An 11,385-nucleotide genomic window follows, 5' to 3' on the forward strand; every position below is an offset into this window, starting at 1 on the left:
TGTTCCATGTCATTCTGATAATCAGCATGGCTCATAAGCTGCTGCAGGTCAGTCCTAGAAAGGCCTCAAGAGTGGTGAGCTCTAGACAGCTATGGGACAGCACCTAGAGAGTGTACATACTGGGAAGAACAATTACTCCACTCCATTACAGTAGGGTAAAGGCATAAACACAACGAACAAATGACAAGATGGGAATCAAAACATCAACCTCATTTATAAAATTCTGAAGTTAGGGGAAAGCCAATTCACAAACTTAATCAGCAAATGGAGATTTCAAGAGTGATGGGAAAGCACTGTCTTTTAAATATATTAGCCTTCTCACCTAGATAATGAGATCCAACAGAAGTTAGCCTCTCACCAATATCACCAATCAAATAAGTCATTCTTCTTCCTAGGTGAAAGACTAAGTGAAGAGATTATAGGAAGAGACAGAAACGTCACTCCAAGACCACCCCTGTCCTGCAGGGAGGAAAGTGGACTGATTTCTCCATCTAGGGAAAGATGAATTAACAATATACAATTTCTCTCTAACAAAGACTGAGTTTACCTTTATGCAAGCCTACAGTCATATCAGCCCAGCATTCCAATTCTGATGGACATAACAGGAGGACAAAAAGTGGTGAGCAAGCTTGGCATTGTCCTTGATCATATCCACAGTACATTAAAGATATACACACCAAACACAAATCAAAATAAAAGTGAATCTCTCTTGGTCCAGATGGTGGCATAGATAAATGCAGTACACACATTCTCCCACAACCATATCAAAATTACAACTCGACTATTGAAAAACCATCATTCAGAATTGCCTGAAATCTTGCTGAATGGAGGCCCTACAAGTAAAGATGTAAAGGGGCCACATTGAGACTGATAGGAGGTACAGAGATGCAGAACAGGTTGGTCCAACACCCATATGTGGTGGATAAAAATTAAGATGGGTATCTACTCTGTGGAGGTCCCCCTGAGGAGCTAGGGGTCCCAGCCCCACACCAGACCCCCTAGCTCAGGGTTCCAGTGCCAGGAAGAGAAGACTCCACAACTTCTGGCTGTAAAAATCAACAGATATTATGGCTAAGCTAAATGATAGCTTAATTGGGTTATCTTGGAAGGGCTTCTGAAGTCCCAGGCATTCCTCTTAAAGGGTCCACACACGTGCTTACTGGGACTCACTCCCTCTGAGCTCCAGTGCCTGAGGCAGCTGCTCAAAAAGCCCCACCTATGGGGAGAAACTGAATTGTCTGGCATCAGAGTGAGAATTGGAGAGGCAGAACTGCTGGCAGAGGTCATTTTTCCTTTTCTGAGCCCTCACCCCACAGCCAGCAGGCAGGCACCATATCTAAGTTTCTTCCATCAACCTGGTTAACACTTTTACCCCACCCTGGTGATCTCCTGAGACCCAACCCCACCCAGCTTTCAGGCCCACCCAGGTTGTTTCCAGTAGCTTTTCCATAGAGTGATCTGTCTTGGTTCATGCTTCAGGCTTTATTAAAATCTCCCAAACAAGCAGTATCTGGCCTCTTAATGCCCCATCCCTCTTGCTAAGTGGCCCTGGTCTGGCATTAGTGGCAGCCAGACTTGGTTTGCAGCTTAGCTTCTCCTGGGCACCTCCAAGCACAGCACAAGTAGCAGCCATATGCAAATCATTTTGTAGCTCATGCCAGGGGGTCCTGGGTAGATCACAGGAGGCAGCTGACCTCAGTTTGCATTTCCTTGGTGGTCCCAGAGCCAGCATACCCAAAAGACAACTTGAGATCATGTCAAAACACCACCCAACCACCTCAACAAGCAATAGACTCAAGGGGTAGACTCCACAGACACCAGAGACCTGTTGAAGTAAGTCCTGCTCTGTGGGTTGGGCCCCTGTACAGCTGATCCTCCACAGTGGTCCCAGCCAGTCCTCACAGCTGGTCTGGGGGCAAATCCCTCCCATTGATGTGCTGACAGCAATCTAAGCTCAACTACAACAGGAGCACATACACAGCCCACAAAGGGGTAGGGGTGGAGACACACCTAGAGAGCCCAGCTCCAGTGAATGGGGAGGCTATGCCACTGGACCCAACCAGACACCTACTACATTAGGTCACTCTACCAAGCTCGGGAGATGTAGCAGTTCTACCTAATACATAGAATCAAACACAGGGAAGAAGTAAAAATGAGGAACAAAGAAACAGGTCCCAAGTGAAAGAACAAGACAAAGAACTAAATGAAATGGAGGCAAGCAAACTAACAGACAGAGTTCAAAACAATGATTATAAGTATGTTCAAGGAACTTAGAGAAAACTTCAACAGCATAAAGGACATGGAAACCATGAAGAATAACCAGTAAGAAATGAAGCATACACTAAGTGAAATAAAGAATAATTTACAGGGACTCAACAGCAAAAAAGATGAATCCAAGAATCAAATCAGTGATTTGGAATATAAGGAAGCAAAAAACACCCAATTGGAAGAGCAAAAAGAAAAAAGACTCCAAAAAAGTGAGAACAGTGCAAGAATCCTCTGGGACAACTTCAAGCATACCAACATTCACATCATGGGGGTTCTGGAAAGAGAAGAGAGAGGGCAAGAAATTAAAAACATCAGACAGAAAGCTTCCCTAACCTGGCAAAGGAAATAGACATACAAGTCCAGGAAGTACAGAGAGTCCCAAACAAGATGAACCCAAAGAGGTCCTCATCAAGACACATCAAAATTAAAATGCAAAAGTTAAAGATAAAGAAAAAAATCTTAAAAGCAGCAAGTGAAAAGCAGTTACATACAAGGGCACTCCAATAAGTCTGTCAGCTGATTTCTCAATAGAAACTTTGCAGACCAGAAAGGATTGGCAAGAAATTCAAAGAGATGAAAAGCAAGGTTCTACAACCAAGATGACCCAATTAAGCTATAATTTAGAATTAAAGGACAGATAAAGAGCTCCCAGACAAGAGAAAGCTAAAGGAGTTCATCACCATTAAGCCAGTATTACATGAAATGTTAAAGGGCCTTCTTTAAAAAGAAAGAAAAAATAAAAAATATAAACAATAAAACAGCAACAAATACATATCAATCAATAATTGAACCTAAGAATCAAAATAAATGGGCAAGCAGAACAGACACAGACTCATAGATGCAGAGAACATTTGGACAGTTGCCAGATGGGAGGGTGTTGGGAGGATGGGTGAAAAAGGTGAAGAGATTAAGAAGTACAAATTAGAAATTACAGAATAGTCATGGGGAAGTTAAGTCAATATATTCTAATAATTATGTCTGTTGTCAAACAAGTACAAGATGATCATTTTGTAAGTTATATACTATCTAATTGCTGGGTATACACAGGAAACTAATATAATATTGTCAATCAATTGTAATTGAAAAATTAAAAAAATGATTTAAAGTAAATTTTAAAAGGGAAAAATAACAAAACAAAGTTGATATGTTTAGTAGGCATCTTTCATCCAGGAGTTTTAGAAAATACTCAGAGATTTTATCCCAGGTGAACTTCAGGTTCTTTCCCCTACCCGCTAAGAGTGAAGCTCAATCTTGCCTGCACGGGCACACCCACCTCCAATACAGGACAAACCCAATTCCTGCCTCACAATTCTGCTCCTTCCTTTTTTGTGTGTACCTGTTTCTCAGCGGCAGTATTTTATGATTCAGCTCTATGAATTTGATGGGAAGATAAAACAAAAATAATGTAGCACCAAATACCAAACCCTGAGGTACAGCAAGGTAAGCACTGAGTAGGCTATAAATAAATGTGGGAACGTTTTCTTGGGTAGAATGAAGGTACTGAAAAACATTCACCCAGTGTAAAACCAGGGCAGGCTCTGACAAAGGTGCTTGGAAAATGATTTTGAAGACATGCAAGTATCTCTCCAATTAGCGTTCTCCCAGCCCAATAATTTCTCAGTGACTTTTTTTTACTGCATGTCACCATCATAATTTATCAGACACACTAGATGTCTCTTTCATCCAAAACAAACTGAACATCAGTCATGTTTAAAAAAACAAAACTTCCCAACCTCTTTGACATATGCAAACACTTATACAGAGAGGCACATTATCAATTTCCAGATTTCTCTTTTTCTCTGCAACTATATTCCTTCAACCTCACTCTGTAGGAACACCTGCCTAAATCCTCAGCATGCCAATCAATAAACACAGCATCCCAGGGCACAAGTGAGCTGTGCCCTCAGTGAATTGATGAATCTAGACTCAAGACTCCAGCATATTTACTCAATGAAGCTTTCAATTAAAAACCAACAAGAAAGCCCAGGATGAACTCAGATATTGGAAAAATGAGAAAACTCATGTGTTAAACCAATATTTATAATGTAAAATGTGCCATGTGACAATTGACTAAAAATCCTAATGCTGGAAAGAACACCAGAGGCAAGTGAATTCAAAAGAAAAACCATCTTTTGGGAAAAAAAGAAGTTTAAAGGGAGTAAGGGGTAGTTTGTCTCTCACCTACTGTCTAATAGTATTTGTTCATGAAAATATTTTGATGGTTTGACCCTCTCAAGAGGTAACAAAATGGAATTTTTATTTGATCCGGTATATATTTTTGTTTTATAGCTTAGATTTTAACTATATTTAAGCTCAGGTCCAGTTCAAACTGGTTCCCTGGTTGGTTAAAACAGGGGGGACAAAACAGATTTTATTTATGTTGGAGGAAAAGTATATATTCTGAGTTCATCTATAAATTAAACAAATGAATATAGTTAGTTTCAGGGTTCAAGATTTAATCCACAGTTTAAGATCAACTTTCACACAGAAACATTTGGCCATGTTTATTTCCCATTTTATTTCTTGTTCTAACATTTGCCTCACATGATGGCTGTGCCCCAATTTATAGTAGGCAATAGGTTATTTTTATTTCTCCACATAAAATCACATGACTTTTTGTTACCATAGTGTTTTATTTACACCTCACAATTATGATACACAACACTAGAATTGATATATCTTATCCAAGGATTGCTTGTAACACATGTAGGTGGGAGATGACAGTTTAACTTATTTTTTTTTTCTCAAATCCTCACTTCACTGCTTTCTCAGTGGTGGCTCTGTAAGTGTAGTGTCAGGTATCAGTAATTTTTTTTAAAATACCATATTTCTTCTTCTATTTTTATTTACTTCTTAAATCACTGTTTAGGAACAGCAAAGCTGACACAAAGAGCATCACTGTTGTATTGTAACAAAAATAAGACATAAAGCCACATTTACCTAATTTTTTTCTTTGCTTTCCTCTTAAAAGTTTAGGCATTACCAGACAGAAGGCTTTTAAATGACGAAACATAATATGAAACAAAATTCTGAGGTCTAGAACAATACTCTTCTGAGCATAATTTCTCTAGGTGCCGAGATGACATATGTCAGGGTGCTTTTCCTCCCAGACAGTTCCCCCTTCCAGGGCATTTATCTTGACCACAATGCTCCAGTTTATCAAGGAAAGGATTTACACAGCCCTGAAAGGCATCATTAGTGCATTACTGCTTCTCTGCACTCACATACAGCATGGAGATGGCAGCAGTAAACCAGGCAGAAGGGAGCAATTCTTCACAACACCCTTTTGTGGGGGCAAAACCCACTCACCGGCAACTCCACCCTAGATCACAGCAGACACTGTTGAACAAATTCAAAAGTGCAGGAACACAACCAGTGAGCACAGTGGCATACATCCAGGGCACTCAGCATGCTGATTGCTCTAAGCTCCTTTGAAGGGATCTTTAGGTCCTTATGCTTTTCCTGAGTTTCAATGGTGATTTCCTGAAGTTTTAAATAACTGCTAAGTCATTCCTACCTGGCTAAGTCTTTTTCCAAGGCAGCATATACACCATGCTTACTCGGCACTAAGGCTATTTTAAGCAGAACATTTTGACGTAACTCATTTGATGAGGTTGTTTTGATGTTTCAAAACACCTAAGATAAAAAGTAAAGCCACTACTTTCCTTTATTATTAAAAAAAAAAATGTGCAATACTTATCCCTGATCCTCACTCCATCATTGAGTGTCTCCCTCATTCTTGACACCCACTCCATTGTTCAAACATACCCTGAGGTTCATTCCAAGTGGGTGCTGGTTTCATCTGCTGCTGACAACTTTTAAAAGATAAAAGTTTAATGGGTTGTGTTTCAGATTATACTAAAATGCTTCTATTCTAAAATGACTGGACTAAACTATCACAGCAACATGTCAAAATAAGCATGCTCCTGGATGTTTTTGGAGGTTCTAATCCTGCCTAATACTGGTCAGGACTTTATATCGTAGCCACCGTCTAGCTCTTTCAAACAGCTTCCCCTCTTCCCCAGAATAATTCTGAGGACCCTCTATCAAAATGTACCCATCACTGGTTACACTTATGAGGGGCCCAGAGCTCTGATAACATTAGAATCTGATTGGAGTACTTATGTGCATGGCTAGTGGGGAAGAGCAGAGAGCATTTTTAATCACCAGCTATACACTCTGTAAACATTATATAATTTCTTACACACGTCCATAAAATATGTAAGGTATTATTGTACTTATTTTACAGATGAGAAAACTGAGAACAGAATACTTACAGTTATTCCCATATTCACTCACCCAATAAGTGAGAGCCAGAATTAAAGGTGGTTCTGTCCAATTCAAACAATTATGTTCTTTGTACTACATCAAGCAAATTAATACACTAATATTCTAAAAGAACATTTGCATTTTATTCAAAGCTTTAACATCTTAAAGGAACTGAAAGGGTTCCATAATAAATGCAGGCTGAGAGGAAGCACAGTTGTTCCCCAGAGGACCAAGATGAACTGCCCATCAGGCGAGCAGGGAGGGCAGAATATGGATGACCTCTATCAGCCTCATTTAGATTGCTCTTCAGTGAAGTTCCAATCCATTGTCCCTCTGGTTCATTCAGGGTTAGAGGACAATGAGGCTGAGTCTGCTGGCTGACTACCAATAAACTTTCTTCCCTCTTTCATAAAAAAATGCTGGATTTGTTATTTCAGTCTATGGCTTCCCAGAAACAAAAGTAAAGAAAAAAAACAAAACTGTTTCTCAGGTTCCTCTGCAGTTTTATGGGACCGGATACCTAAGTTCTGGCTGATGACGTCTAAGCACAATTGATGTGTCACACCTCCAGGGACCATTCTTCAAAGCTAGTTGGCATGCGTCCCTTGTCCCAGCCCTCCCTCTTCCCTGTAGTCTAGCATGTGAACCCAATGGCCAATGCTGGTGCAGCCTTCTTGGGTCATTAATTGACATCAGGAACAGAAGGCACAAAAAGCAGATCAACAAGCTGGAAGGACACTGGTTTGCTCACAATTTGTACAACAGGGGCATCCTGGATTTCCTAGATGCCTCCACACTTGTAAGTTGGAGTGAAATAAACTTCTAACATATTTACTTTGGTTCACTTCTACAAAGAGATGAATGAAACTAATCTTTAGTGATAAACACAGGGAGGGTTGATATTAAATGTGACCCAGTCTTGTGAGCCTTGTGAACAATGATCTAGCCTAAGAAAGAACAATATGTTCAATAAACACTAGCTTAGAATATGAAGATCTCAAGGAACATTTAATGAGGAGGAAAGAATTTTAAAAATAATGAAATGGAATTACATCAGTGTGGGCTTTTATCCATCCTTAACGCAACCACCATAATTTAAATACTGTTGTGTCATTCTCTATAACCAATGCATTAGCATAAATAGAACATTCAAGTGTATCTCATAATTATTCAATTATAATGATCAAAGGAAAGAAGCTGCTGAAAACCATCCCTGGTACCAAATCTCTGCCTAAGAAAATATCATTACATCTTAAGAAAAGAGACTGGCTTTGATGCCATTAGAGGAAATATGTTATTTTTAGAACGATGTAGCTATCTTTTTTAATAAGAGAATAAAACATCATTTAAACTCCCTAAGAGGCAGAGAGAAATAGAGCATTTTATTATTCTTCAGAGTTTTGTAACTGTGACTGCAAATCAATAATTTTGGGGGTGTGGGTTAGAGACAGAGCTGAAGCACTGACCCTAGGGTCAAAGGTGAGATTGCCTGGTTGGACCAGGTTGAGAGCTTCCTAAAACAGAGCTGTACCTGCTGTGTGTCTCTGCAATTATATTTGGAACCAAGCCCAGAAGCCATGGTCCTTCATCCTCTGGGGATATTCCCTTGCCTCAGAAAGATGTTGATGACAAGAAACTGAGAACAATGTGCATTTTTGAAACATCATGAGAGTCTCTCTCTCAGACCGCGGTCAGACAGTACAAAATTACCTAAGAAGCAACACTTAATCGTCAGTCCATATACCTTCTGTTGTAGACGTGTGGGGAAGCAAAGTGTAAGCCGCTCCAAGACTTCCCTGAGGCAAAAAACCTGCCCAGCTCTTCCTTGGGCAGATTCTAGGTTGCCATAGCCCAATTTAGAGGAGGCGGCTGTCGGGCACATTTGCCCATACACCTAAATGGGAGCCTCCAGTATTCTGAACTAAAAGTTGATGTTACTGAGACTGCGGGAAAAGAGTCCACAACAATGGGGGCCTCCATAAGGAGGTAGACAAGCAAGGACATTTTTCTAGATTTTTTTTTAAACTTTCGGCTGAACCTAAAATCAGAAATAATCTTATGAACAGAAAGTGCTTCAGAACCTGAATTTTGGAAAGCCAAGCATCTAAAAGCATAAGAGGCGGAAAAAAAGGATAATACAGTCCTTAAAAGACCTAATAACATTTAAATTCAAGATATACAGACAACTTAACACCAAGAGTGCCAGTCCAGTAACTCATCAACAGTCCCTATGCTCTTGGTTCTCACACTGCAATGGCCCGGAGTCCCGTAACTCCCAGCTTGCCCAAGACAATTAGAATTGGCTATATCATGGAGCCAGGCAGTTACTGTTTTAATCAAGGTAAGTTAGTCTATGCTGTGGTAACAATTAAACGCCGTATGGCAGTGGCTTATCCTAACAAAAGTTCATTTCTCACTCATGGCACAGCCTGAGAAGGTCTGGGTTGCTCTCCTCTAACCATAACTTAGAGACCAAGTTGACAATAATGGGGGTTAAAAACCATATAAAGAATCCTGAAAATTGGTCAAGGAGAAATAATCACCAAATCATAAGCATTCTGGAAGACAGTGAAAGAGAAGATATGGAGGAAATAATAGAAAACATGACCACAACTATTCCTAAAAATAAGTTCCAGAGGAAAAAATCATTTTTAAAAGGTTTTCAGAACATGTATGAAATACAGATGATGTCACACAAAGTGTTTAAATTCTTGAATTAAAAGTAAAAATAATAGATCTCACTTAAATCATTTAAGTGAGAGTGTGTGGTATTTTTATTTCTCTGACTGGCTTATTTCACTCAGCACAAACAAAATAAACTGATGAACAAAACAGAATCAGAGGCACGAATACATGGAACAGGCTAACGGCTATCAGAGGGGTGGCAGTCTTTGGAGGACTGGAGGAAGGAAGGTGAAGGTATTAGCCAAGCAACATATGTGTATAACTCATAGACTCAGACAAGTGTGGTGATGGCCGGAGGAAAGGGGGGCTGGGGGCTGGGGGCTGGGGGCTGGGTGGAGGAGGGCAAAGGTTGGGGGGAGTGGGGATGGAAAGAGACTCTGCTTGGGACAACAGGCAAGATGCAGTGTGCACATGATGTTTTACTGAGCTGTACACTTAAAGTCTCTATGGTTTTGCAAACCAATGTCATCCCAATAAATTCAATTTTAAAAAATAAGTAAAACTTAAAACAAACAAGAAAAACAAAAATAAATAAATGAGACTACTTTCACAAAAAAAAGTAAAAATAATATATGTTTAGAAGCAAAAAGGGAAGAATATGTGGTATAAAGGATTTTTTTTTTAATTTGAAAGTTGTTCTAAGTCTGAAAATAACATTTTTTGGTGAGTGAGGGGGAAGGACAAATGTAAACCGATTCTCACATAAAGCAAAATTTTAGAAATACATGCTTAGCCCTAGGAGAAATCTTCACCAAAAACTGTCTTATTCATTAAAGAAAAAAATATTTTCAAAGCTCAATAATTATAAACAAAAAGTATAAAGTGGGCAGGATGGGTATTTCCTTCAATAAATAAGAAAACATTTCTAAAAGAAATTAGCAATATGAAATTTCATATCTACAAATGCAGGATCTTGTTTGGATCCAAAATTCAGCTGCAAAGGACATGTGTGATCTGGCATCTGAAAAAGGGGGTGGAGTTGGGATAAAAGAAAATTTAAAAGTTTCAATGAATAAAGGATGTGATTCTTCTCCACTCTGCTCTGAACTTGACCAGACTATACCTGGAATATGGGATTCGAATCCGGATATGATGAACAGAATGACCAAAGTGATGGAGGCTTTGAACTTCTGTCAAATGAGGAGGTGATGAAGGCAGGGGAGGAAAATGAATAAAATGAAACAAATCTGAGAGAGAAAATAACTCTAATAGATCTGAAGGAAGGAAAGGGTAGGTGCTGGATTTAGGTTCCTCATAACGATATCCTTTCAATATCCAGGAATCTGCTGCCTCCTGTTCAAATGCTGAAAGGTATTTTCAAGATATTGGAGGGAGAATCCAACAAAGAGCAGAACTCTGGACTACAATGGTTTTCAAAATTTCTTTCATCTCCGAGATATTCTAATTATATGATCAGGATGAAATTAATTTACTGAGTATATGTCTCTGCATGATCTTCATAATGAAATTGCACTAATGGATGAAAATTGGTTACACAAATTAAAAAGAAGTAGCAGGACCTTCCCTATAGATAGCTGCTGTGCTTCCATTTCATTAAGATTCTGTTGTCAACAAGCATTCCTCAGTGAAATCTTCCTAATGGCCTTGGGTCTACTCATCAGAAAATAACGTATGAGTACAGACCTGGAGAGCCAAAGGAAAGCAATGAATTGCTCTGACCTACGAGATTCAGTGCTCCTGCTCGTGAAACACAACCTTCTAAATTTAGTGTTAAATGTAGGCATAAAGCTTGCATTCAAGGAAAAAATGACTCTGAGTGCCTGTGGACACAACAAAAATGTTTCCAAAGACAGAATCAAAGAAACATTACAGGTGGATCTCACATTTGTAAAACCCAGATATGGAGAGGTAAACTTATGAGACAACAAATTTTAAAAGAATGAGTTGCAATTATTCACTTAATGAAAAGGTTAATCACAAGTTCTTATTTCATCAAGGTTAAGGTTGTTTCTCATCAAGTACAAGAAACCTTCAACTTGCAGGCCAGATTCCATCCTGGATTTGATGTCATCTTATATGTAGAATTCTTGATCATTCTCATCTTTGGAAATTTTCAATATCACTTGAATTGCTACATCATTCTAAAAATTTACAAGAACCTTATACCACTCACAAAAAATAACTAAAATGAATTAAAGGCTT

Source organism: Pteronotus mesoamericanus, unplaced genomic scaffold, assembly GCF_021234165.1.
Source record: "Pteronotus mesoamericanus isolate MK-2021 breed Mesoamerican mustached bat unplaced genomic scaffold, CSHL_Meso_final contig_44, whole genome shotgun sequence".
Lineage (NCBI taxonomy): Eukaryota > Metazoa > Chordata > Mammalia > Chiroptera > Mormoopidae > Pteronotus > Pteronotus mesoamericanus.